Here is a 25,721-nt window from a genome sequence, read left to right as displayed (position 1 = left end):
GCACCTAAAGGGAAAGGAAACAAAGGATGTTGTTACTTACTGACTTAATACTTTGCATTTCAAATGGAAAACCTGTCGTATGAAAGGAGACTCGAGGAGCTCGGTTTGTTTACCTTAACCAAAAGAAGGCTGAGGGGGGATATGATTGCCCTCTTTAAGTATATCAGAGGGATAAATACCAGGGAGGGAGAGGAATTATTTCAGCTCAGTACTAATGTGGACACGAGAACAAATGGATATAAACTGGCCATCGGGAAGTTTAGGCTTGAAATTAGACGAAGGTTTCTAACCATCAGAGGGGTGAAGTTCTGGAACAGCCTTCCGAGGGAAATAGTGGGGGCGAAAGACCTCTCTGGCTTTAAGATTAAGCTTGATAAGTTTATGGAGGGGATGGTTTGATGGGATAACGTGATTTTAGTCAATAGATCAATAACGTGCCATAGCTGGTAATTAGTAACAATGGTCAATGATGGGATATTAAAAGTTACTACAGTGAACTTTTTCCGGAGGGACTGGCTGGAGAATCTTGCCCACATGCTCGGGGTTAAGCTGATCGCCATATTTGGGGTCGGGAAGGAATTTTCCTCCAGGGTAGATTGGCAGAGGCCCTGGAGGTTTTTCGCCTTCCTCCGCAGCATGGGGCAGGGGTCGCTGGCTGGAGGATTCTCTGTGACTTGAAGTCTTTAAATCATGATTTGGGGACTTCAACATCTGAGTCAAGGGAGAGAATTATTCCAGGAGTGGGTGGGCCAGCTTTTGTGGCCTGCATCATGCGGGAGGTCAGACTAGATGATCATAATGGTCCCTTCTGACCTTAAAGTCTATGAGTCTATGAACTGTTTTTCTTTCTTTTCTGTATAGGTTAAAAAACCTGAATGGTATGTTTGCCATGGTCCTAGAAACCCAGAACCTTGTTTAAAGTTGAAAAGTCACAGGGTAATGTTAACACCTTTAATTGCTTGGGCCCACTTATTCCATCTAAATTAACACAACACTCCCTACTGCTACCACAATCTCCAGCTTCTCCTGACAGCTTCTTCAGTGCAGTTATATGTTGTCAATATAAAAATCTTGGGTGCATAGAAAACCAAACGTGTGAGTGTGACGGATTGTCACCCCTGGGGTGCAGTCTGGGAGCCATGGGAACCACTGCGCCCCTCTACTCACCCAGTTGGGTTGGCTCTGCTCACCTTGCTCTGTTGGAGATTCAGCCTTTCCAGGTCCTGTTATCACCCAACAGGAGAGCAGGTGATGCCACACACACAAACCGAGTTACCTGAGTGCTTACCTCAGCCACTCAAAGACATACAGGAGACAACAGCCAATTTCCCAGCCCCCCAGGCTCGTATCCTCCCTCTGGAATATAAACCCAGAATTATTCTATTTTACACTGCACAGGGATCTGTACAAAGTAAGCTTATTAATGTGTTCGCCCTCCCCTCGATGTGGGAAGGATATGCAACAAGCGTGTGTTAACCAAGTTGAGATTTCCCCCCAGACACTTCACTTAAAGGTACACTGGTTTAGATAAAGCAAAAAACAAGTTTATTAACTACAAAAGATAGATTTTAAGGGATTATAAGTGATAGCAAACAGATCAAAGCAGATTACCTAGTAAATGAACAAAACCACAAACGAAGCCTAAAATACTAGAAAGATTGGATATGAATTAGCAAATTCTCACCCTGGCTGATGATACAAGCAGTTCATAAGTTTCCATACACAGGCTAGAAATCCCTTTAGCCTGGGACCAGCATTTCCCCCAGTTCAGTCTTGGTTCCTCAGGTGTTTCCCGTAGTTCTCTGTTGTGGGGAGTGAGGCTCCTAGATGATGTCACACCCCACTTTATATAGCTTTACCATATGGCTGGAACCCTTTGTTTCAAAAACAGTTGCCAGTCCAGCTTGTGGAAAAATACAGGTACCCGTAATGGAGCTGAGAATCATGTGGTCTGGTCACATGCCTTGCTGAATCATAGCAGCCATTATCCATAGGCTGTCTGGAGCAAGCGTTCTCAAGAAGGCTCCCCAGGTGTGGGATAAGCTTCTACTAAGGCCTATTGTTTCCCCTAATGGCCCATTACCCTGAATAGGCCCTTCCCAACCAGCTGTCTAGGCTGGAAGCCTTTTGCCTAGTGGGTGTCACCACATTTGAAATACAGATACCTAGTCAATATTCATAACTTCATATACAAAAATGATACATGCACACAAGTAGGATAATCATATTCAACAAATCATAACTTTTCCAATGACACCCATGACAAGACATATCTTGTACAAAATGCATTATAATTATGTTATAATTATATCATAATCATACCCCCATGATGAATATGGGGTATAGTGTCACAGTGAGGAACCCCTGATTTTTCTGGAGGTCATGTACATATTAGGAAACACTGTACCACATATGAATTGGCTACAGAGCTTGCTTATACCGGATGTGTGCATCATAAAATCCTTTAGTGCTCTCCTAGGTATGGCTGAGGTTTGTTAATTAAGCAATTTTACACACAGTGCCATCTAGTGTCTGAACAGAATAACACAACTTAGCATTCCATTATACTGTGTGACAAGCTTGTGCTGGCAAAACTTTCTTTCTATGGGTGGAATGCCAACTATTAGACAACGGGTGCTGGGACTTCCTCCGGGGTCACATCCCCACCCCCCCCCCCCCCCGATTTCTGCCAGGGTTCACATCAGAATGTGGCCAGCAACAGCCTTTCGGCACAGTGTGGGAGGGAAGGGACGGGAGCTGCTTCCAGCCTCAGGGGAGATGGGGGGTGGGGGTGGGGGTGGGGGAAGGGATGACTTGGCCCATGTCTTTGCAGAGCTCATCTCTCCCCCTTCTTCCCCCCCCCCCCCCCCCCCCCCCCCCCCGCTCCCCAGTGGCTGGAAGCAGCTTGTCCCTTCCTGCCCGCACAGTGTCAAAAGGCAGCTAACACCTCCAGGCTGCCACTGGCCACTGACATAACCCAGCCGCCTCCTGTCCCCCGACTACAGTGCGGGCAGGAAGGGGTTAAGCCCTAAGGATGCATTGTGCACTAGGGCCCAGGGAACCTGACTGCAGGGGCTTCAGTGAACCCAGCCAGAGAGGTGGCTCAGCAGGGGAGAGTGCCTAGGGGACGGAGCAGTCCCATGCTCCTTGGGGGCAGGACCCAGGGTGGGGTGGGGGTGGGTCGGTGAAGAGGGTGCTAAGCCCCTGCCTGGGGGGCTGCTGTGGAGCCTGCAGGGTCAGGGCACGAACAGGCTGGAAATCGCTTTCCCCCGACTCCAGAGCTTAGCTGTGGGGCAGAGGTTTCCCCGTGCCAGCGCTATGCGGGGCTTGGCTCCTCCTGGCCAGTGCCCCGGGCTGGAGGGTCTTGGGGTTTCCTGGGGTGCCAGCCCAGCCAGAGGCAGTGGGGGAAGGAAGGTCCCTGCCGGCCAGGCTGTTGGTGAGCTGAGCGCTCCGACGAGGGGTTGGTTCTCCACACAGTACTGGCAGTGGGACGTGCCTCACTCCGGGGGATATGGAGGAGCTGCGGGGCTGGGGTGTGTGAAGGGGCAAAGCAGGGAAAGGACAGCGAAAGGGGGAGCACGTAAAGGGCCAATGGGTGGGCAGCAGAGGCGACACGTAACTGGCCGCCACCTGGCATCTGCCCGCACTCACTGGCCACTACAGCTCACAGCGCGTAGCCAGTGCCAGCCGGAAAGGGAATGGGGGTGGGGCCCGGCTGACAGAGAGCCAGCACACAGCAGGGGCTGCCCTGATGGACCAGCATGGGGAGTGGCCGGCCCTGCGTGCTGCAGCTTTGCCTCGCCACCAGCCTTGCACACCCACCCCCCTCGTTGGCCACTGGTCCCCTCCACTCACCGCTGGTAATAATAATGGTAAGATTCAAGTTAATGGCTTTTATTTTGCAAAGACCTACAGCTTGGTTCTATTGCACAGCAATTTGTAACAGTCCAGCGCTCCTGTTCTTATCTCTGACAAAGCCACCAACCACGGCCTCCTCTTTCCAAGACAGACTCTCGCAAGATCAAATATTTTCCATTAAAGCTGTTTTTTGATAGACAATTAGGTTTTTAACTGAACACATTTTTTCATGCCCCATTTTCTGACCAGTTCCATTTGAGATGTAGCCAGAGGAGAGCAAAGGGGTCAGTCCAGAGCCTTCTTCACTCCAGCCATTCTCTACCTTCTTCTCCTGGCTTCACATGATTTGATGATGGCCATACTGGTAGAGGTTGTGGAGCTCTCCTTTCACCTCTTACCCAGAGGCAAGTAAGCTTGGGTTGCATTATTACTGTCATTCTCCCCGAATTTTATCCAGACGTATGCAATTTGCTACATGAAATGCAGCAGTGCCACCTTGTGGTGTGTGGTGGTCCTTTGGGGAACTAAAGATCCCTGGGGATATTTGATAGATGACAAGCAGTTGCAGCATACTGGGAAATAAATTGTAAAATCAGCTGAAATTTTAAAAGTTAACGCAAGTCCAGAACTATACAATACATTCCATCCTGGTTGAAATTGAGGTCATTGGCTTGTTTTAGTTTGGAACTGAGAAGCCTTCTTCTTTAGACGTTAACGTAAATATTATTAATATGCGCCAAGACATGAACGGAGAACTCTCGCGAAGGATTCGGGCAGGATGGTGTGCGTTTAATTCCATCAAGGACATCCTCAAAGGAAAAATCGACAAGACCACACGTACAAATATCTTCCATTCAACAGTACTGCCAGCCATGCTGTATGGCAGTGAAACGTGGGCACTGACGAAGAGAGAAGAAGAGCGGCTGTCTGTAGCTAAAAGGGCAATGGAACGAGCTATGTTGGGAATTTCTCTTCTGGATCGTATCCCAAATGAAATGATTAGAGAACGCAGCGGTGTGAAAGATATTGTTGTGGAAAGCAGATATAATAAGATACAATGGGCGGGCCACATAGCACAGTTCACGGACAATAGGTGGACTGCAATCATTACTGAGTGGCACCCGCGAGAACAGAAAAGACCACCTGGTCGGCCTCCAAGAAGATGGGAAGATGACATTGTAAAACATTTTGGACAAACGTGGAGAAGAAAGGCAAGAATGCGAGAAGAATGGTGGACGTGTTGTGATCGGCGCTGTCTTAACGACAGCTGAAGACCGATCAATCCAGGTGATTATTGATTGTGTTTTGAATTATGGGGGCGTGGTTACAGCTACGTGTAAAAATATCTGTGGCTACGTACACAGAAATACAGCATCTTGGGTGTCAGCTACACTGCACCAAAGTGGCCTAGAGAATGGTATGCAGGATTCTACTTCCGATACACATTGCCGGGCTAAGGGAGAATCTCCATTAGGTGGCAGAAATGTTAGGAATCCACCGTTTTTATGTCTCAACGATGAGCTGTAAGAGAAAAACATGGGTTTGTGTTCTTAGCCTGGAAGATTTTAGTCTCTTTGTCTTTTACATTAGACATTCAGGTCTTGTCTGCCCTAGAAGACTATGGTGGCTGGAGGACTGGTGAAACTAGGACCTCACAAGAAAGTGATATCTGAGCAATTGAGAGGAGGAAGGATTTTTAATGAGGCTGTTTAAAAGTCTTTGCTTTTGTTAACATCTACTTAACTAAGTCCCTGATTAAAAGAGCCTTTGGCCATGCCTACACTGGAGTTTTTAGCTACAGCAATGTAGCAGCACGGGTACAAACCCCTAACACTCACAGACTACACCATTGTAAACCATGACTTGCACCTTTGCAGTTTATCCCTGAGCCACAGGTCACTTCTGTGCTGGGCGCCAACACTTGGGGTTTGTACGACTGCAGCTATATGACCATGGCTAAATGGGTGCTAAAAAACACAGCCTGGACAAGGCCTTAGGTAAAGATACACCTTCACCCTTAAGTGAAAGTGTTAGATCGACCTCCAACAGTCCTTTAGCAAAGGACCAGATTTGAGCTTAATCCTGACATTTCTAAGGCAACAAGTAAACGGGGGTGGGGGAGAGGGGGAACGACTTCTTTTGGAAAAACAAACCATTCAGGATGCCTGTATACATTACAAAACCACCAGAAAGGGTTGTGCCCCTTTTAAGAAGGCCTTAGAAGGTTCTAGTTTCTTTGTCTTCTACGTTAGACTTTCAGATCTTCTCTACCCTGGTAGACTCTATGGTGACGGTATGACTAGTGAAATTAGGACATCACAAGAAAGTGACATTGAAAACAAATCCACTGCACGACATCTTTAAGTCTGCAGACAACTGGGCCTTGTCTTAGGATACTGAACTTCCTGTTCTTTGACAGCTGTCTCAGGCCTGGTCTACACTAACAAGTTAGGTCGACCCAGCTACGACACTTAGGGATGTGAAAAATCCACACCCCTGAGCATCATAGTTAAGCTGACGTAACCCTGGTGTAGACAATGTTAGGTCAATAGAAGAATTCTTCCATTGACCTAGCTACCGAGTCTTGAGGCAGTGGATTACCTACACCGATGGGAGGGTTCTCCTGTCAGTGCAGGTAATGTTCACACTGAAGCCCTACAGTGGCACAGCTGTAGCATTTCAAGTGTAGACGAGCCCTGAGTCTGTCTCTTCCCACTTTAAGAAACATCTTACAACTCTTTATTTCCCTTTGTTTTTACCATTTTTGCCCTGTATTTCCCCCCTTTCCTCCTTCTCCCTTCTCAGGTTTCATAATTAGCTTAAGCTGAGCGGTGGCTGTGATGTCCTCCAACGCACTGAATATTGGACCAAGCTCTGAGTTCATCCACTTTGGTGGGCATGGGGATACTCCAGAAATACAATTATTCAGCAGTAACAAATGTACTTGTGAGAGTCCTGTTCCAAAGCCTATTGAAGTCAATGGAAAGACGGCCACTGACTTCAATGGGTTTTAGATCCAGCACAAGTCCAGCCACTACCAAAGGCAGAGAAATTAACAAACCCTGGAGTGAATCTAATTCAATCCAAGAGAGGGCAGTGCTGCCTAATCATCACTTGATGAGAAATGCTTTAGATCAGCGGCTTCCAGCCTTCATTGATTCATACACCACCTTCCTATAAAACTGATGTCTGAAGTACCACATGCAAATTTCTCCTTTTTGCACACATTTATATTAGTCCTTAATAGATTTAATGTAAGTATTTACGGATCCAGAGTAAAATACGTTTTGAATTTGGCTTGTGAGATCTCCGGGGAGGGTGGGGGTGGAGAATTAGAGAAGGGAGTTTGGTGGGGGAGTCTCTGGGTGGAAGGGGTAGAGGAGAAGGGGTTTAGAACTAGTTGGAATTTTTTCATCGCAATGTTTTATGTCAGAAAATGCCAATTTGTCTAAACCGAAATTTTGCGGGAACCTACTGGTTTTGACTAAATTTTTGACAATCAAAAGCAAAAGCATATAGCCTGGGGGGGGGGGGGGGGGGGGGGTGGAGTGTCAGAGTTTTCACTTGGGATGTAGGAGACCCAAGTTCAACAACTCACTGGTTTCCCTGATTCATGGCCATGGCCAGTGGGTTACTAGCCATTATGAGGTGAGTGGGTCTCTCTCTATTTTTTTTGGTGAAACAAAATTTAAGAGGTTTCATCCTGATGCAGAACAGGAAAGATTTTTGAAATCATGCAGTTTCCTGAGGTGTGAAAACAGTTTTCCATCCTGCTCCATTGAATTCACCTGAGTGTAGGAATTCTGGCTGGAGGGCGGGGAGCGGGGCTCTGGTGGGGTGTGCATGTGGGTACCTCTGCACTTCGAGATGGAAAGTGTAATTCGATCACAGCTAGTGTGCTCAAAAGAGCAGTGCAGCCGAGGTTGCACAGGCAGTGGGACAGGTTAGCTCACGGGTGGCCAACCTGTGGCTCCGGAGCCACATGTGGCTCTTCAGAAGTTAATATGCGGCTCCTTGTATAGGCACCAACTCCGGGGCTGGAGCTACAGGCGCCAACTTTTCAATGTACTGGGGGGTGCTCACTGCTCAACCTCTGGCTCTGCCACAGGCCCTGCCCTCACTCCACCCCTTCCTGCCCCCTCCCCTGAGCCTGCCGTGCTCTCACTCCTTCCCCTCCCCTCCAGAGCCTCCTACATGCCACAAAACAGCTGATCCAGAGGAAGGGGGAGGTGCAGATCGGTGGGGCTGTCGGTGGGTGGTAGGCACTGGGAGTAGGGTGGGGGAGCTCATAGGAGGCTGCTGACATATTACTGTGGCTCTCTGGCAATGTACATTGGTAAATTCTGGCGCCTTCTCAGGCTCAGGTTGGCTACACCTGCGTTAGCTGTTTCAAGTTTTGAGCATTGGCCCACCAAACCCAGGGTTGTGAGTTCAGTTCTTGAGGGGGCCATTTAGGGATCTAGGGCAAAAAAAAATAGTTGGGGATTGGTCCTGCTTTGAGCAGGGGGTTGGACTGGATGACCTCCTGAGGTCCCTTCCAACCCTGATATTCTATGATTCTATAAGTACAACCCCACCCAGGACCCTCAGTACTTGCTTTGGCGGGGAGGGCTAGCCCATCCTGCCACCTGCCCCAGCATGGCTACACTGCAATTTTTAGCATGCCAACTTTATCAAGCCTAGCGCGTGTACATCTACCCACCCTGGAAATGACGCCTCCAGTGTAGCCGTGCCTTGTGGGGGAGAGTGAGAAAAAAGGGCAGGGCGGTCTCTGGTGTGCAGGGCTGGGGGTGTGTGAGTGGGGGGAGAAAAATGGGAGGTCTCTTGCAGTGGTGGGTGGGTGTGTGTGTGTGTGTGTGTGTGTGTGTGTGTGTGTGTGTGTGTCTGGGATGCAGGGAGGTGTGTGCTGGTGCTGGGTGTGTGTTTAGAACAGGCAGGGAGGTTCTCAGAGAGCAGAGGCATTGGGGCGGGCTCTTGGCTGGAAGTGGGGCATCAGACAGCATCAGTGCCAATTCACCCTTGTTCCAAGGCTTCAGGTTCTGGGTTGCCCTCCAGTTCCTTCTGAGCCAGGGAGCTCTGCCAGCCCCATTGCAGCTCCTGACCTCTCTGGAGAGTCTTTCCTATAACTATCCTCTAACCCTGGTCCCTGCAGTCACAACTCCTTCCCCTGACTTGTTAAGGGGTTCCACAGCCCACCTGGGATTCCAGCTGTGCAATGTATTATTCGATTCAGCCACTAGGTGGCGCTGTGTATAAATTATCTTCTCTAAACTAACCTCAGCCATACCTGGCAGTGCATAAATGGAGCTTCAGATGAACATATGTGGTGTGTGTCTTGCTCGGAAGTAAGCGCCCAAGTCAGTCTGTATTGGATACAGGGGCATGACACCCACCCCCCAGTATCTGGGTTCCAGCCCCATTGCACAGACCCTCCCTTGATCCTTGGACTCACACACCATATCCCCTTGGTTCCAGGGACCCATAGCCTCCTTCTTGGGGCTGGGCTGGGAATCAGGCAGGCTTCCCCAGCCCACCAGCCTCCCTTCTGATTCTGGTTCCTAGCCCAGGAAACTTCTCTCCTGACTCAAAGCTCCCCTGCGATTCTACCCTCCAGGGTGTCTGCCCTCTTCCTCTTAATCTTCCTGTAAGGCACCTAGCAGCTGGGTTTTACCATGTTAAGGAGGTAGTTACCTGGTTAACATCTGCCCCCTATTTCTGAGCTAGTCTGCTATGCTCTTGAATACCTGTTCCTTAAAGGGGCCATGTAATAGAACAGGGATTGGCTGGTCCCAGGTTCCCCTATCCCTTAAAGGGGACAGACCGCCCTGTTACAGAACCTTTTTCTGGCAGTTTCTTTTTTATTTAATATACATGTTGCTATGTATTTATGGTAGAGAAGGCAAGGTCAAAGAAATGCACCTGGCACTTGAAGCGGAAGGTGGTGAGGTTTGTGATGGCCCTTAGTTCCTGGGGGGAGTTCATTCCACAGGCTGGGTCTGTCCCCTGAGAAAGCTGTGTCTCCCACATAGCTGAGCTTGACCCTGCTTGTACAGAGTTCTATAGTGCCAGAGGAGCAGAGTTCTCGGACCCTGGTCTTCATCCTGGAACTTAGAGCTCTTTTAGGTATCTTGGGCCCAGGTGAAGGTAGGGATACCATATTTTAACATTCAAAAAATAGGACACTCCACGGGGAGGGAGGGTAGCCCCACCCTGCCCCCATCCACTCCCTCCGACTACCCCCCACAGAAACCCCAAACCATCCAACCCCTCCTGCTCCCTGTCCCCTGATCACCCCCTCCTGGGACCCCTACCCCAACTGCCCCCCCGGACCCCACCCCCTATCTAAGCCTCCCTTCTCCTTGTCCCCAACTGCCCCCTCCTGAGACCCCCCCCCAACTTCCCCCCTAGGACCCCACCCCCTACCTGTCCCCTGACAAACCCCCAGGACTCCCATGCCTATCCAACCGCTGCCTGTCCCCTGACTGCCCCTCCCGAACCTCCGCCCCAGCCAACCCCCCAGCCCCCTTACTGTGCCACTCAGACCAGCATGTCTGGCTCCACGCAGCGCCAGACACGCTGCTGCATACATGCTGCCGTGCTCCCCCGCAGAGCCACAGCTCCCTCCCCCCCAGCACCTGCCTTCCAGATTTGAACACCTCAAAATTCAGGAGTGCTCAAGCTCAGTTTGGGCAGCTGTTACTTCATTTCTCCCAAATCAAATATACTGATCCACTGTAACTTGCTGTAGAAAAAGTAGGATAAAATTGAGCAAGAAATGCTTCCCAGTGGTTATTAGGACTGGAATTGCTATTTTCAACAGCCATTGCCTTTTTTGTTTGTTTGTTTGTTTGTTTGTTTAAAAGGAAGACAGTGATATTGCATTGGCAAATTCCCCATAGAAAGAAAGAGTGGAACAAAAGAATAATAAAGGCACCTCAACTTTTCTTCATTTATGTAGGAGTCTTATACTATGCATCCAGATATCCTCCAATCACACAAGCTGAAAATTGTTCCACTTTACTGCAGTTCTGTAACCATATGGGAACCAATCCTGTCTATGTTCTGTGCACATCTAAAATTCCTGCTGAATGACCTGCTGTTGGAGCGAGTTACCAGTGACCCAGGGCTGCGGCGGAAGGAGGGTGCAGGTGGGGGGGGAGAGAGCCCAGGGCTGGGGCGGCAGGAGGTGTGTGTGTGGGGCAATGGTGGGGGGGAATGAGGGAGCCCAGAGCTGGGGCGGCAGGGGGTGTGGGTGGGGGGGGAAGAGCCTAGGGCTGGGGCAGCAGGGGGGTCCGGCCAGGAGCCCAGGGCTGGGACGGGGGGCAGCCAAATTTTTTTTTGCTTGGGGTGGCAAAAAACCTAGAGCCGGCCCTGGTGGTGAAGGATAAGAAGAGCTGTGTCTCATCTGCATATTGCTGGCACATCAATCCTTGTCATCCGGCCTGCTCATCTAGATGTAGAAAAGGACCGGAGAGAGAATTGATTCTTGTGGAACCCCACAGGTGTGGACTCTAGTTTCCCATCATTACTCCTTGGGTCTGTCCCTCTAGGAAGGACTCAAACCAGTTTAGCGCACTCCCCTGGACCGCTGCCACCTCTTTTAGGCAAGACAGCAGAATCTCCTGGTCCACAAATGCCGAACGCTGCAGAGAGGTCCAGGAGGATGGGAATGGATGTCTGCCCTTTGTCCATTGACAGGAGATCCTCCATCACTAAATCGTTCCAGTGCCACATCCTGGCCTGCATCCAGAACATGCTGGGTCTAGATGATTAGATTCAATTAGATGAGCTTGCTTAGGCCTTTGGCTAGCTACTCTATGAACATGCTGGGAATGGGCAGTCATGGGCTGGGACTGAAGTATCCAGGACTGGTTTCTTCAGTGTTGGTTGGACTATTGTGTATTTGAAGGAGGAAGGGACGATTCCTTCTCTGAATGGGGCACTGGCTGTTTCAGTTAGGAGTGGCACTAGTTGCTCATGACTCTTTCTCCATCCAGGAAGGGCTTAGGTCAGATTCACAAATCTTGGGTCAGGACTCCTTTAGGGTGACCAGAACTTTTGTATGAGTGAACGCACTGACCTCTGAGAATGCAGGTGGGCTGTTAGTTGGAAGATGCAGTTGGAGTGGATCCAGGATGTTTGAGAAGCCTTCCCAAATATGCGTGATATTTTCAGTGAAGTAGGATGGTGGTTCTTTGGAGCACTTGGTGCTCAACTCTGATGCAGGATGTAGATTGTGAGGATTCTTAGTTTTCCACCATTGGTGCTTCAGTTTCCACCCCCTCTCTTCAGTGAGCATCAGAAAACCAAGCAGATCTGCGCGAACGATGGGGAGGAGGGGGCCGTTTGGGGCCTAGTGTGTCATAAGAACATAAGAACGGCCATACTGGGTCAGACCAAAGGTCCATCCAGACCAGTATCCTGTCTTCCGACAGTGACCAATGTCAGGTGCTCCAGAGGGAATGAACAGAACAGGTAATCATCGAGTGATCCATCCCCTGTCACCCATTTCCAGCTTCTGGTGAACAGAGGCTAGGGACACTTCAGAGCATGATTTTGCATTCCTGCCCATCCTGGCTAATAGCCATTGATGGACCTATCCTCCATGAACTTATCTAGTTCTTTTTTAAACCCTGTTATAGTCTTGGCCTTCACAACATCCTCTGGCAAAGAGTTCCACAGGTTGACTGTGTGTTGTGTGAAGAAATACTTCCTTTTGTTTGTTTTAAACCAGCTGCCTATTGATTTCATTTGGTGACCCCTAGTTCTTGTGTTATGAGAAGGAGTAAACAACACTCCCTTATTTACTTTCTCCACACCAGTCATGATTTTATAGACCTCTATCATATTCCCACTTAGTCGTTTCTTTTCCAAGCTGAAAAGTCCCAGTCTTATTAATCTCTCCTCATATGGAAGCTTTCCATACCCCTAATCATTTTTGTTGCCCTTTTCTGTACCTTTTTCAATCCCTATATATCCTTTTTGAGATGGGGCGACCACATCTGCATGCAATATTCAAGATGTGGACGTACCTGGGTCTGTGGTGGGCTGAGAATCCCGGAGGGACCAGGTGGACAGGCACAGGGCTCCTGGTGTTATCCATGTAAAGGTTTTGTCCTCACTTGGTGTATTTCTAGACAAATAACAGTTTAGGCCACTAGAAATAATCCCCTACACTGGCTGGGAGCTCCCCATAATGAGGGATCCCCCCAGCTTGCGAGATATGACAGCTCTGTGCACCCTTCATGCCATGACAGTGATGCAAAGGGGCCAAGATGGGGAGAGAATCTGAGCCAAAGAGCCTACTCAGGGCATAAAGAACTACTCAGCATGAATAAGAGTGGCAGAATATGACCCTTAGGGCAAGTCTACGCTACAAAAATAAGTCGACCTAATTTACGTCGACGTACAGCCACGGCAGTATTTGAATCAGTTTTACACGGCCACACTACGCTCCTTGTGGCGGCGATGTGCATCCACTGCCCGGGTCCTGGTCACCGGTCCGGGGGGCTCTGCATTTTAATTTAATTTTAAATGAAGCTTCTTAAACATTTTAAAAACCTTATTTACTTTACATACAACAATAGTTTAGTTCTATATTATAGACTTATAGAAAGAGGCCTTCTAAAAACGTTAAAATGTATGACTGGCACGTGAAACCTTAAACCAGAGTGAATAAATGAAGACTCGGCACACCACTTCTGAAAGGTTGCTGACCCCAGTCTACACGGACGCTGTGTTGACCGAACTACATCAACTTAAGCGCTATGCCTCTTGCGGAGGTGGAGTGGGCGAGTTACAACGGTGGAAGCTACATGTTAGTGTAGATGCTTACAGAATTAGGTCTACATAAGCTATAGATATGTTAATGGAGATATCCCATCTCCTAGAACTGGAAGGGACCCTCAAAGGTCATTGAGTCCAGCCCCCTGCCTTTACTAGCAGGACCAATTACTGATTTTGCCCCAGATTCCTAAGTGGCCCCCTCAAGGATTGAACTCACAACCCTGGGTTTAGCAGACCAATGCTCAAACCACTGAGCTATCCCTCCCCCTAGTGTTAGCTACCTAACATTGACCTAACTCTGTAGGGTAGACCAGGCCTAAATGAATAAGTAGAGATTATAAACCCCTTGGAGATCTTTCTGTGTGAAAGGTGCTTTCACCCTAGCAATTTTTTCACCTGTAATTCTGTCTGCATGGAGGTAGATTTCCATGACTAAAGGCAGAATAGTTAAAGACTGGTAAAGATGCTCAACCAAATTCAGCCCTGATGTAAGCGGTTGTGAGTTTGGTCCCTTGTACCCAGCTAGTTTTCGATGCTGGGGTGTGGTGCAGTTGGTGTTGAAAGAAGTTGATTAACATGACTAATTGAACGAGGTCAAAAATCCTTCCTCAACAGAAAACCAAACCAGACTGCTGCCTTCCCACAACATAAAAAACAAATCTCTCTTGAAAGCAGGAACCAGGAAGGAAGCGTGCCCTTCTGAAACTGGCCCGCACTGGGTGTGTTTTGACATAAAATCATAATATCTAGCAATTGCAGAAATTACAACTACAGCATGCAAGCCGGACTCATGAATAGGGTCACCAGATAGCAAGTGTGAAAAATTGGGACCAGGGTGTGGGATAATAGGGTCCTATATAGGACAAAGCCTCTAGTATCAGGACGGTCCCAATAATATCATCTGGTCACCCAAAACCAGGAAGCAGCTCAGCCTGCCAGCTGCCCCACACTTTTGCTAGAGCACCAATGGAAGGCAAATTAATCATTTCAGGGTTCGCTTCGAGTACAGTCTCCTGAAAAGCTCCAGCGTTTTAACCTGATTCATTTGCTTGTGGGGATACGCCCCATCCCCTGTAAATAATGATTGTGAGATAAGCTTCATGTTAGGCCATGTCTACGCGACAGGCTCTATAGCTGCACAGTTATGGCACTGTGGCTGTGTTGCTGTAGCGCAGGCAATTCCTACAGCAACGGAAGGGTTTTTTTCCCCATTGCTGTAGGTAATCCACCTCTCTGAGCAGCGGTAGCTGGTCTGACGGGAGAATTCTTCCATTGCCCTAGCCGCATGTACACTGGAGGTTAGATCAACCTAACTTTTAAGTGTAGACCAGGTCTTACATATGCACTTAGGCCCAGTTCCTTAAAGATATTAGGCACCTAACTCCCACTGTTTCAATAGGACTTAGGTGCCTAAATACCTTTGAAGATCTGGGCCTTGAGTTCTGACCCAAAGCCCATTGAAGTCGATGGGAGTCTTCCGATTGACTTCAATGGATCAGGCCTTCAGTTCTTTGGGATTTTGAGGATCTATATTGTAAGACAGTGGGGTCTATGGGCTGTGCCTGGGGTGGCAGTCTACGTGGGAAGCCTGCTGGAAAGGAGCAAATGTTGGGAAGGATCTGGAGAAGTGGAAAGGGATGGTGCATCTGATCGGGGAGGATTTCCCAGGCATAGGGAACGGCAAGGGGCACTGCACATGAGCAGAAAGTAGGCCAGGGGCAGGGCAGAGGTCTGAGGTGCAGGCAGGGGCAGAGCTGTGAAGAGAAGGAGTCTGAATGTGATACAGCCTAGTACAGTGTGCAGAAGACGTTCTTCTGTACTGCAAGGACTTCCCTGTAGAATTGGGACTCCAGGGATGTACATCGAGGGGTTCCAATGGTCTGTAAACACCCTGAGAGGGGTGTGCTGGGCCCTGATGGAGGCGGATGTTTGCACACAGGATTGACTGTGAAGTGAGCAAGTCCTGCAGTGGTCTGCCATCAGTAATTTCAGTTCCCCTGATGCGGGAGTGCAAGTGCTAAACCGAAAAGTGAGTCATCACCTTCCCTGACTTCTTATAAATGGGGTGAGTCACAGTAAAATGTGCCAGCAGTAAGATGCGAGCCAGCAGTAAGATGCTCTTCTTCCGAAATCAATGGAGAAGGTGCTTAGGGCCCCATCCTGGGGGCGCTGAGCACCTCAATTTTCACTGAAGTCATTACGGTTCATGGATGCTCTGGTTAATAAAGAAGCTATGGACACTCCTCCCCAGATGATCATTTTGGTTACCTGAGAGGCCAGCATGGTAAAATACACTCCAACAAGGCTGTTCTGTCCTCTGAGCTCTAACCCAGACATTTCAAATGTTGCATTCCTTCTGGAAAAGGGAAATTACATTTCCAGTGAATTTGGGCTTAGCGAAATCTGCGTGAGCTGGCATTATACTTAGCACTTACCTTAAAACCTTCAATGCACTTTATCCAAACATTTGGTAGGCCTCAAAGCACCCCTATGAGGGAGGAAGCAAACTAGCATTCCCATTTCACAGATGGGGAAACTGAGGCAGAAAGGTTAAATGACTTGCTCAAGTGAGCAGTGAGTCCCAGTCTGAGCTGGGCCATAGTTTTGCTCTAACCACCAGACCAAACTGCTGATCATAAAGACAACATTAACATACTCTTCTGCTCTCCTGAGATTTCTCTTCCTCCTCTAGTGCTCCCACCTTGCTCTTTATTATACCCATCCCAAACCCACTTCAGAAGTTTCCCAGCAGCACTTGGGGCATTTTATAGCCAAGAGTCCACATCTGTTCACAAATGGATTGGCAACACTGCACAATGTAATGACTTTTTGTAGTATCGTCTCCCACTACATTCCCCTCTGGGGTGGTGTGTGGAGGTAGTTGTGTGTGCATGTATTTGATGGTGTGTGTGTACTGTTAAGTGCATTTAACATTTTTGCACTGTGATGTTTTCAGCAACGGGCCTGATTCTCAGTTACTCTATTCCATTGCTTTGGGCAGACATGATGAAAGGAGAGAGAAAACCACCTTTGCACTCCCTCTTGTAGGCCTTGCCGGAGCCCTAGGCATAACTAACAGTGTGAACCAAAGGCTGTGAACCAGAGTAGGCCCGGCCTTGGCAAAATAACAACACACTAGGTATCGGCTAACCAAGTAAGCACATTCCTGACCAGAGGGGATGGTACAAGAACACCCAGAGTTCTCAACTACGTAAACAAATTCTTAGGAGACGGTACAGGAACACACTGACCCCTCATAAGATCAGGCTGGGATGACAGGGTAATGGATAAGGATGTTTTGTTGGAACCAGCAGGTACAAGGAGAAGGGTGGTAAGTAGCAATGTCTGGAGTATGATTCGTAATTTGTTTGGCTCAATGTATAAATGCAGAAGTCATTGCAGGGGCATCTTTTCCCGCCGAGGGGGCAGCAGCATCCCGGTGCGCTGACTGAGCAGGTATCATTGTCGTGGGTGTGCATATGGGAGTGAACCTGTAGCTCTTATGGGACACCAGTCCCGTGCTTTGTCTGCAATAAACCTGACCGAGCGCCTTCGCCACTGAACCGAACCTGTGGTCTGTCTTACAAATAACAGAGGACTGCGGAATTAACATGTTGCACCATCTGCTCGTGCAGGTGACATCAGAGCTCCAAGAACAGCAATGCAATGCTGCAGCATCAGCAACAACTTTCCACAGCACTTAATAACACCTGTATTCCATGACCCTCTGAGTCCTGGGACGTGAGAACAGCCATAGTGCAATGCACTATCTGCTCATGCCCCATACATGTGTGACGGGTTCGATTACAGAAACCCCCTTGGGACTGTAACCTGATGTGCTGAGACTACCTCTGAGCCCGTTTTCTCTGCCAGTTTGGGCCTCCAGAACCCTGTCTTGTTGAGCCAGACACACCAGTCTACTCCAACACTGACCCAGAGTTTGAACCATGTGCCCCAAAGCTGCAGATTTAACTGAAAACAGCTTAAGTGCTCCTGTCTCTAGCACTCAGCTCCCAATGGGATGCAAACCCCAAATAAATCCGTTTTACTCTGTATAAAGCTTATACAGGGTAAACTCAAAATTGTCCGCCCTCTATAACATTGATAGAGAGATATGCACCGCTGTTTGCTCCCCAGGCATTACTTACTTACTCTGAGTTAATTAATAATAAAATCACTTTTGTTTAAGTATAACAAGTAGGATTTAAGTGGTTACCAAGCAAAATAAAACAAAATATGCAAGTCTAAGCCTAATACAGTAAGAAACTGATTATGGATGAAATCTCACCCTCAAAGATGTTCCAATAAGCTTCTTTCACAGCCTAGACTCCTTTCTAGTCTGGGCCCAATCCTTTCCCCTGGTACAGTCCTTGTTCCAGCTCAGGTGGTAGCTAGGGGATTTCTCATGACTGCAGCCCTCTTTGTTCTGTTCCACCCCCTTAGATAGCTTTGGCACAAGGTGGGAATCTTTTGTCTCTCTGGGTCCTCACCCCTCCTTCTAAATGGAAAAGCACCAGGTTTAAGATGGATTCCAGTACCAGGTGACATGGTCACATGTCCTGTGAGACCCCAAACCTTCATTCTTCCTGGCCTGACTCAGAGGAAGGCCTGCAAGTAAACAGAGCCATTTACAACCAATTGTCCTAGTTGATGGGAGCCATCAAGATTCCAAACCCCCCATTAATGGCCCACACTTTGCATAATTACAATAGGACTCAGAGTTACATTTCATATTTCTAGTTTTAGATACAAGAATGATACATTTATACAAATAGGATGACCACAACTCAGTAGATTATAAGCTTTGTAATGACACCTTACAAGAGACCTTTTGCATGAAGCATATTCCAGTTACATTATATTCACACTCATTAGCATATTTTCATAAAATCACATGGAGTGCAATGTCACAACATGCTCCCAGCATGCCTCTGATGCGGTGGGTTGGGAGCCAGAACAATGTAAACACCTTACACGAGCTCTGACCTGGCTTGGAAGGCCCTCTGTGCTGGGTTAATTATTTTTATGGAGATATACCTATCTCATATCCCTGGAAGGGACCCCAAAAGGTCATCAAGTCCAGCCCCCTGCCTTCATTAGCAGGACCAAGTACTGATTTTGCCCCAGATCCCTAAATAGCCCCCTCAAGGATTGAGCACACAACCCTGGGTTTAGTAGGCCAGTGCTCAAACCACTGAGCTATCCCTCCCCAGCTATTCTGAGGTAGCTGTTTCCACCCACTTTAAGGCTCAGAGTGGTGTAAAAGGGGCTTAGCATAAGTGAGAACCAGGCCCAGTGACTCGTGGTGCTGCTGTTCCATAGCCAGGCTTCCTCCACTCACTGAGGGCTAGGCTGTGCCATGGGGCACTTCTTCCGGTGGCTTTTTCAAAATTCAGCACGTGTGAACTTTGAAGATTAAATGGATCATTGACTCTGGGGAGATGGAATTTCCTCAAAATATTGAGAAATGGCATAAAATTGCTCCAATTTTCTGGATGCAGAAGCAGGCAGATTTAGAAGGGAAGTCTCTTAGTATTAGCCGCAGCATTAGAGAAGCATCCAGAACTCCCATCTGCTTTACATATGCATAGTAAGAGACAATCCCCACTATGAAGAGCTTACAGTCTAAATAGACCAGACAGACAAAAAGTAGAGAAAAGGAAATATTACTGTCCCCACTTTACAGATAGGCACTGAGGCACAGAGAGATTAAATGAGTTGCCCAAGGTCAGACAGGAAGCCAGTGGCAGAGGTGGGACTCAACTCTATATCTTTTGAATCCCAGTCCAGGATCTTAACTGACAGACCTCTTCAATCATGATGCAGAAGAGACAGAAGTATTCAATAATTATTTCTGTTCTGTATTCAGCAAGAAGCAGGATGATGTATTCATAACTTCAAGTGATAATGAAATACTTTCTATTCTATCATTAACTAGGGAGGATGTTAAGCAGCAACTACAAAGGTAAACTTTTTCAAATAGGCAGGACTGGATGACTTAGACCCAAGAGTATTAAAAAAATTGGCCGAGGGTCTCTCTAACCATTAATCCTGATTTTTGATCAATCTTAGAACACGGAGGACGTTCAAGAGAACTCAAAAAAGCAAATGTTGTACTAATATTTAAAAACAAGTAAATGGGATGACCTAGGAAACTATAGCCCAATTAGCCTAACGTTGAGCCTGGGCAAAATCATGGAAAGGTTGATATGGATTTTAATCAGCAAAGAATTCAAGGACGGTAGCATAATTAATGCCAGTCAACATGGCTTTATGGAAAATAAGTCTTGCCAAACAAATGTAACAGTGTTTTTTTGATGAGATTACAGTTTTGGTTGAAAATGCTAACCATGAATAGCATACTTAGATTTCTGTAAGGCATTCCACTTAGTCCCAAATGACATTCTGATACAATTTTTTAGCACTGTCCAAAATCAATACAGACCATATTAAATGGACTGAAAGCTGATTAACTGATACACTGCAGAAAGTAACTGCCAAGGGGGAAATCATCCTCCAAATAAGGGTGTTTCTAGTGGCGCGGTGCAGAGATCTGTTCTTGGCTCAATGCTATTCAAGATCTGTGTCAATGAAGAAAATATGAAATCATTGCTGGTAAAATAATGGAAACAGGTCAGTTACACAGACTAACCTGGATTGCGTGGCAAAGTGGGCTCATTTGCACAAAATGTGTTTTCACACTGCCAAATGCAAAGTCGTACATCTAGGAACAAAGAATGTAAATCACATTTATAAGACAGAGCACTGTATCCTGGAAAGCAATAACAGAAAAGGGCATAAGTCTCATGGCAGACAACCAATTGAAAAGGTTCCGATAGATCTCCAAAAATGCTTCAGGATCTGAAAAATATGCTTTATGGTGAGAGACTAAAGAAGCTCTATCTATTGTTCATCAAAGAGATCGAGAGATGACTTGATCATGGTCTACAAGTATTTAGATGGGGAAGAGATTTCTGACAGTACAGCTCTTTCATCTAGCAGAAAAAGGCATTACGAAATCCAGTGGTTTGAAGTTGAAACTAGACAAATTCAGATTAGAACTAAGGTATCCATTTTTAACAGTGAAGGTAATTAACTAGTGAAACGCAGGATGTAGTGGATTCTCCATCACTTGCACTCTTTAAATCAAAACTGGACGGCTTTCGAAAAACTGCAATAGCTCAACCAGAAGTTATGGGCTTGGTGCAGATGTTATTGGGTGTGGAGTGTGTTATGCATGAAGTGGGACTAGATGATCCTCATCATCCCTTCCGGCCTTAAATTCTATAAATTATGATTAGGTCACTTTGCTCTGCGCTGTGCAAATAAGAAAAAAGGCAAAACAAACAACAACAATAACAAAAACCCAAGCACTCATTTTCCTGTCCCGTTTCCTTCCCTTATCTGTTAGCAGCCAAAGCGATCAGTGGAGAAGCTGCCACAGCGGAGTCAGATGGCTGGACAGTAACAGGAGACGATCAGGAGAAAGCATTTGTAAGTTAATTTTATTTTAAATTTGAACCTCTGAAAAAAATTTCCATAAGGGATTTGAGGTGTTTCCTTTTCTTCTTTTGTATTAGATGGTTTACTAGCTATACTGGAGCCTGACCCAAAGCTCACTGAAGTTAATGGGAATCTTTCCACTGACTTCAGTGGGCTTTGGACCAGATCCTAGATTCTTACCGTACATCGACATGGGGATAAAAAAACCCACAGCTGGCCTAGGCCAGCTGACTTGGGCTCTAGGGCTGAAAAACTCCTGCTTAATGTTTGGGCTTGGGCTGGAGCTGGAGCTCTGGGACCCTGTGGGGGTGGAGGGTATCTGCTTGGGCAGTTAGCCTATGCCACTGTGGGTTACACTGCTGTTTTTGGGAAGCTACTTGATCAAACCTAGCCCACGTCTGCCTACATATCCTGTGGACCCAGGGCTATAGGGGCAATGGAGAGAGGTAAATAGTGGTGAGCCCCCAGGAATGTCTACTGGGACCAGTGCTGTTCAAAATATTCATAAATGATCTAGAAAAAGGGGTAAAGAGTGAGGTAGCAAAATTTGCAGATGATACTAAATTACTCAAGATAGTTAAGTCCAAAGCAGACTGTGGAGAGTTACAAAGGGATCTCACAAAACTGGGTGACTGGACAACAAAATGGCAGATGAAATTCAGTGTTGATAAATGCAAAGTAATGGAAAACATAATCCCAAACATATATACAAAACAATGGTTCTAAATTAGCTGTTACTCCTCAAGAAAGAGATCTTGGGGTCATCATGGATAGTTCTCTGAAAATATCAGTGTGCAGCGGCAGTCAAAAAGCGAACAGAATGTTAGGAACCGTTAGGAAAGGGATAGATAATAAGACAGAAAATATCATAAGGACACTATATAAATCCATGGTATGCCCACATCTTGAATACTGAGTGCAGTTCTGGTTGTTCCAGCTCAAGAAAGATATATTAGAATTGGAGAAGGTACAGAGAAGGGCAACAAAAATGATTAAGGGTATGGAATAGCTTCCATATGAGGAGAGATTAAAAATACTGGGCCATTTCAGCTTGGAAAAGAGACGTCTGAGGAATATGATAGAGGTCTATACAATCATGAATGGTGTGGAGAAAGTGAATAGGGAAATCTTATTTACTTTTCACATAACAGAAGAACCACAGTCACCCAATGAAATTAATAGGCAGCAAGTTTAAAACAAACAAAAGGAAGTATTTCTTCACACAACACAACACACAGTCAATCCATGGAACTCTTTGCCAGGGGATGTTGTGAAGGCCAAAAGTATAATGGTTTAAAAAAGAAAGAAAGAAAAGTTCATGGAGGATAGGTCCATTAATGGTTACCAGCCAAGATGGTTAGGGATGCAACCCCATGTTCTGGGATTCTGTAGCCTCTGACTGCCAGAAGACAGGAGTGGATGACGGGATAGATCAGTGAATAATTCCCTGTTCTGTTCATTGCCTCTGGGGCACCTGGCATTGGCCACTGTTGGAAGACAGGATACTGGGCTAGATGGATGATTGGTCTGACCCAGTATGGCCATTCTTAGGTTCTTATGTTCCTGGGTAATGTCATTTCCCTGACAGGACTCACTATGGACCCCCGCAAAGTAGCAGCAAGAAAGAAATCTCTTTACGGTTTAAATCGGAAAAAGTCCCTTTTTTGCGCAAAAACCGTGGGAGCGGCTACACTTGCCAATGACTTTTTGCGGTGAAACTCAGAAGTTTCACCGCAAAATAAACCCCACCTCTACGAGAGGCGTACGGCTCTTCGGTGATGCGTTTGAAGTGATGTGCAAATGCGTTCTTCCTGTTTACAGAGCTTTTAGCCTCCGCAGGATATCCCACAGTGGCCAGGGCTGGATTAACCTTTTGTGGGCCCGGTGCCAAACATATTTTTGGGCCCCCATGGAGGCAATGGAGCATGGTGTGGGAGGGTCAGTCCCCAGAGCCTGGGGCCGGCCAGGGGCAATGGCATGGCAGGGGTGGCCTCACTCTGCCCAGCCCAGTGTGAGGGCACTATTTACAAACCAGAAGTTGCCAGACGCACAATGGTCCACCCGGCCCTGTTCTGCCAGCATGTCCCTGCCACACCACACATCCCCCAACACCAAAACGCACACCCCCAATTCCCTATGGCCAGAGCCCCCCCAGACCTACTGTGCCCAGCGCCCCCGCCAGACCCTGCCACAAATGCACAGAACCCTGCACAACATCACCCCTGCCCAGCGCCGCCCTGCCCACAGCCCCACGACAACTGCCCAGCACCCCACGCAGAACCCTCACTCCCTAGTGCCCCAACACACAGAGATCTTCCCTGCCTCCCCACATCCCAGCACCCTCCCCCCCATGCCCTCCAGAGACCCACTCCCCCAAGGTCTGCCTCCAGGCCGCATTCACCGGCCCTGCTGGGAGGCGACTGTCTGCCGGGCTGAGCTGGCAGTGCAGCCAGGGCTGATCCCAAGGCGGGGAATCACTCCGTTCCCTCAGGAGTGGTGCGATCAGCCAGGCCAGCGCCTGCCCTGGCCGGGCTCTCTCAGGACCCACTTGCCTGGAGGGGCCCAGCTAAGCCCCCCACACTGCCCCCCCGCCCCAAACTGACCGAGCCTGGCCAGGCTTCTGCACCAGTCCCAGGTGGCTCAGCTCCAGGGAGACAGGTGGGGCCCCACAGGTGGTGGGAAGCAGAGACTGCCTGAAGCCAGAGGTGCACTGGGGTCTGGCCAGAAGGCAGAGAGAAGCCGGAGGGTGAGGCCTGGAGGTGGAGAGGAGCCCTTGGCCGACCAGCAGGCTCTCGGGGCGCAGTGCAAGCAGAGCAGGATGGGGCCCCTTCTGAGTGTGGGCCTGGCTCCATGGCGCCACTGTGAACCCGGCACTGACAGTGCCGAGGCGACCACTCTGGCCAGGTAAACAGACATCCACCCCTCCCCCTGTAAAGTCCTGGGAAACTTTGAAACATCCCTTCCTGTTTTCTTGGCAAGTGCTCACTTATCTGGCCAAGTGACAATGCCTGCTCCACAGAGCAGACGATCCCCTGCTTGGAGCAATGCGGAGCTCCTGGAACTGATCAGTGTTTGGGGAGAGGCGGCTGTGCAGGGCCCAGGATACCCCGTGATCACCCCCCCCCCCTTTTCCCACAAGGCCCATCGTCAAAATGGAGAGAGCTGCACTGTGGGACAGTTGCCCTCAGGGCGCTGCTCTGATGGGTGATGGAAGTGCTGCAAATGTAAACACTCTGACACCTGTGGAAGTGAGTACACAAACCAGCGCTTTTCTTTCACCGGTTCACTATCACCCATTGAAACTGACAGCGCAAAAACTCTGCAAGTGTAGACATTGCTTTAGTCTTCACTCCCCAAAAGAGGTAGTTATCTCAATGTAAGATCCTAGAGGAGCCAGGGCACTGTCATTTTTACCTCATCGTAGCTAGTCGAGGTCCACTCCAGGTGGGGGTATAAGTCTCACAGGTCCCTGTTGAACACCATCCCATGGCCACTCACCAGACTGTTGTGAGGGAAGCCAGGTGCTGTGTCCACTGGTGTTTTAAGCTTCTGGAGCCCGAACAGAGACCACCTACTGCCCCATTTTGGGGGGTCCCCAGGCATACTGTCCAGGTGCAGACCCTTTGTCTGGCAACCCTCCAGAGAGCTGCACCCCATTGTCCAGTTGCCTAGCTCCTGGGCTCAGTGCTGACTCCTCCAGACTGACCCGTAGCTTAAACACACCCTCCCCCAGACTCCCACCAGACATTATGAGCCATCTGCTTTACCTCTTCAAGGGTGCACATGTTACCATAGAGCACAGAACACATGGAGACACTTTGCCTAGATTCTAACACCATCACCCTTTCACATAACAGATAAAGCACAAGAGAGTACAGATCATTTAGATCATAACAAACATCCCAACCACAATGCCCCTCATTAGCTCACCCTTCTCTTGAGAGTCCTTGGACGACCATCTGTTCAGGCACAGTCCCCTGCTTCACAGGCTCCTCCACAGTGGGTTGCTTCTCCCTCATCTTGAGCTGGCCCCAAATAGATCAGTGCCTCCCTTTTTATAACCTTCTAGTCTCTGTATCATGTGACCCCTCATTAGCCTCAACAGGTGACCACAGACCCCTGTCAGGTGACTTAGTTGCCAAAGCAGCCTCTCCTGTGATAAACCATTTCTCCTGGTGGGAAGCCAGTCTGTTATTCAGAACTATTCCATTTCAATGGGAGAGCCCTTTAAGTCAACAACCCTCTTTTGTTATCCATGTACCAATACCCCCACTGGAATTCTAGTTCTAGATGGAGTTAAAAGACAGTAGAAAAGTAAAGACCAGCCTTACAATCAAAATGGAGTTTGCAGTCTCATGTGGTCATATATACAGAGTTCATCACCTCAAACAGAATTCATACACTGTACAGACAGATCCCCCAAATCATAACAGGGTTAATCTTGACTAGCTGCGTCAAGGACTAAAAACTACCTGTGCCTTGTCTGCATGAGGATTTTACGACAAGATACCTATCTTGACGTAAAATCACACCTCACTATTCACTTTCTCCACACCATTCATGATTGTATAGAC

Source organism: Terrapene carolina, unplaced genomic scaffold, assembly GCF_002925995.2.
Source record: "Terrapene carolina triunguis isolate 2854851 unplaced genomic scaffold, T_m_triunguis-2.0 Scaffold111, whole genome shotgun sequence".
Lineage (NCBI taxonomy): Eukaryota > Metazoa > Chordata > Testudines > Emydidae > Terrapene > Terrapene triunguis.
Note: the sequence above shows the minus strand (reverse complement) of the source record.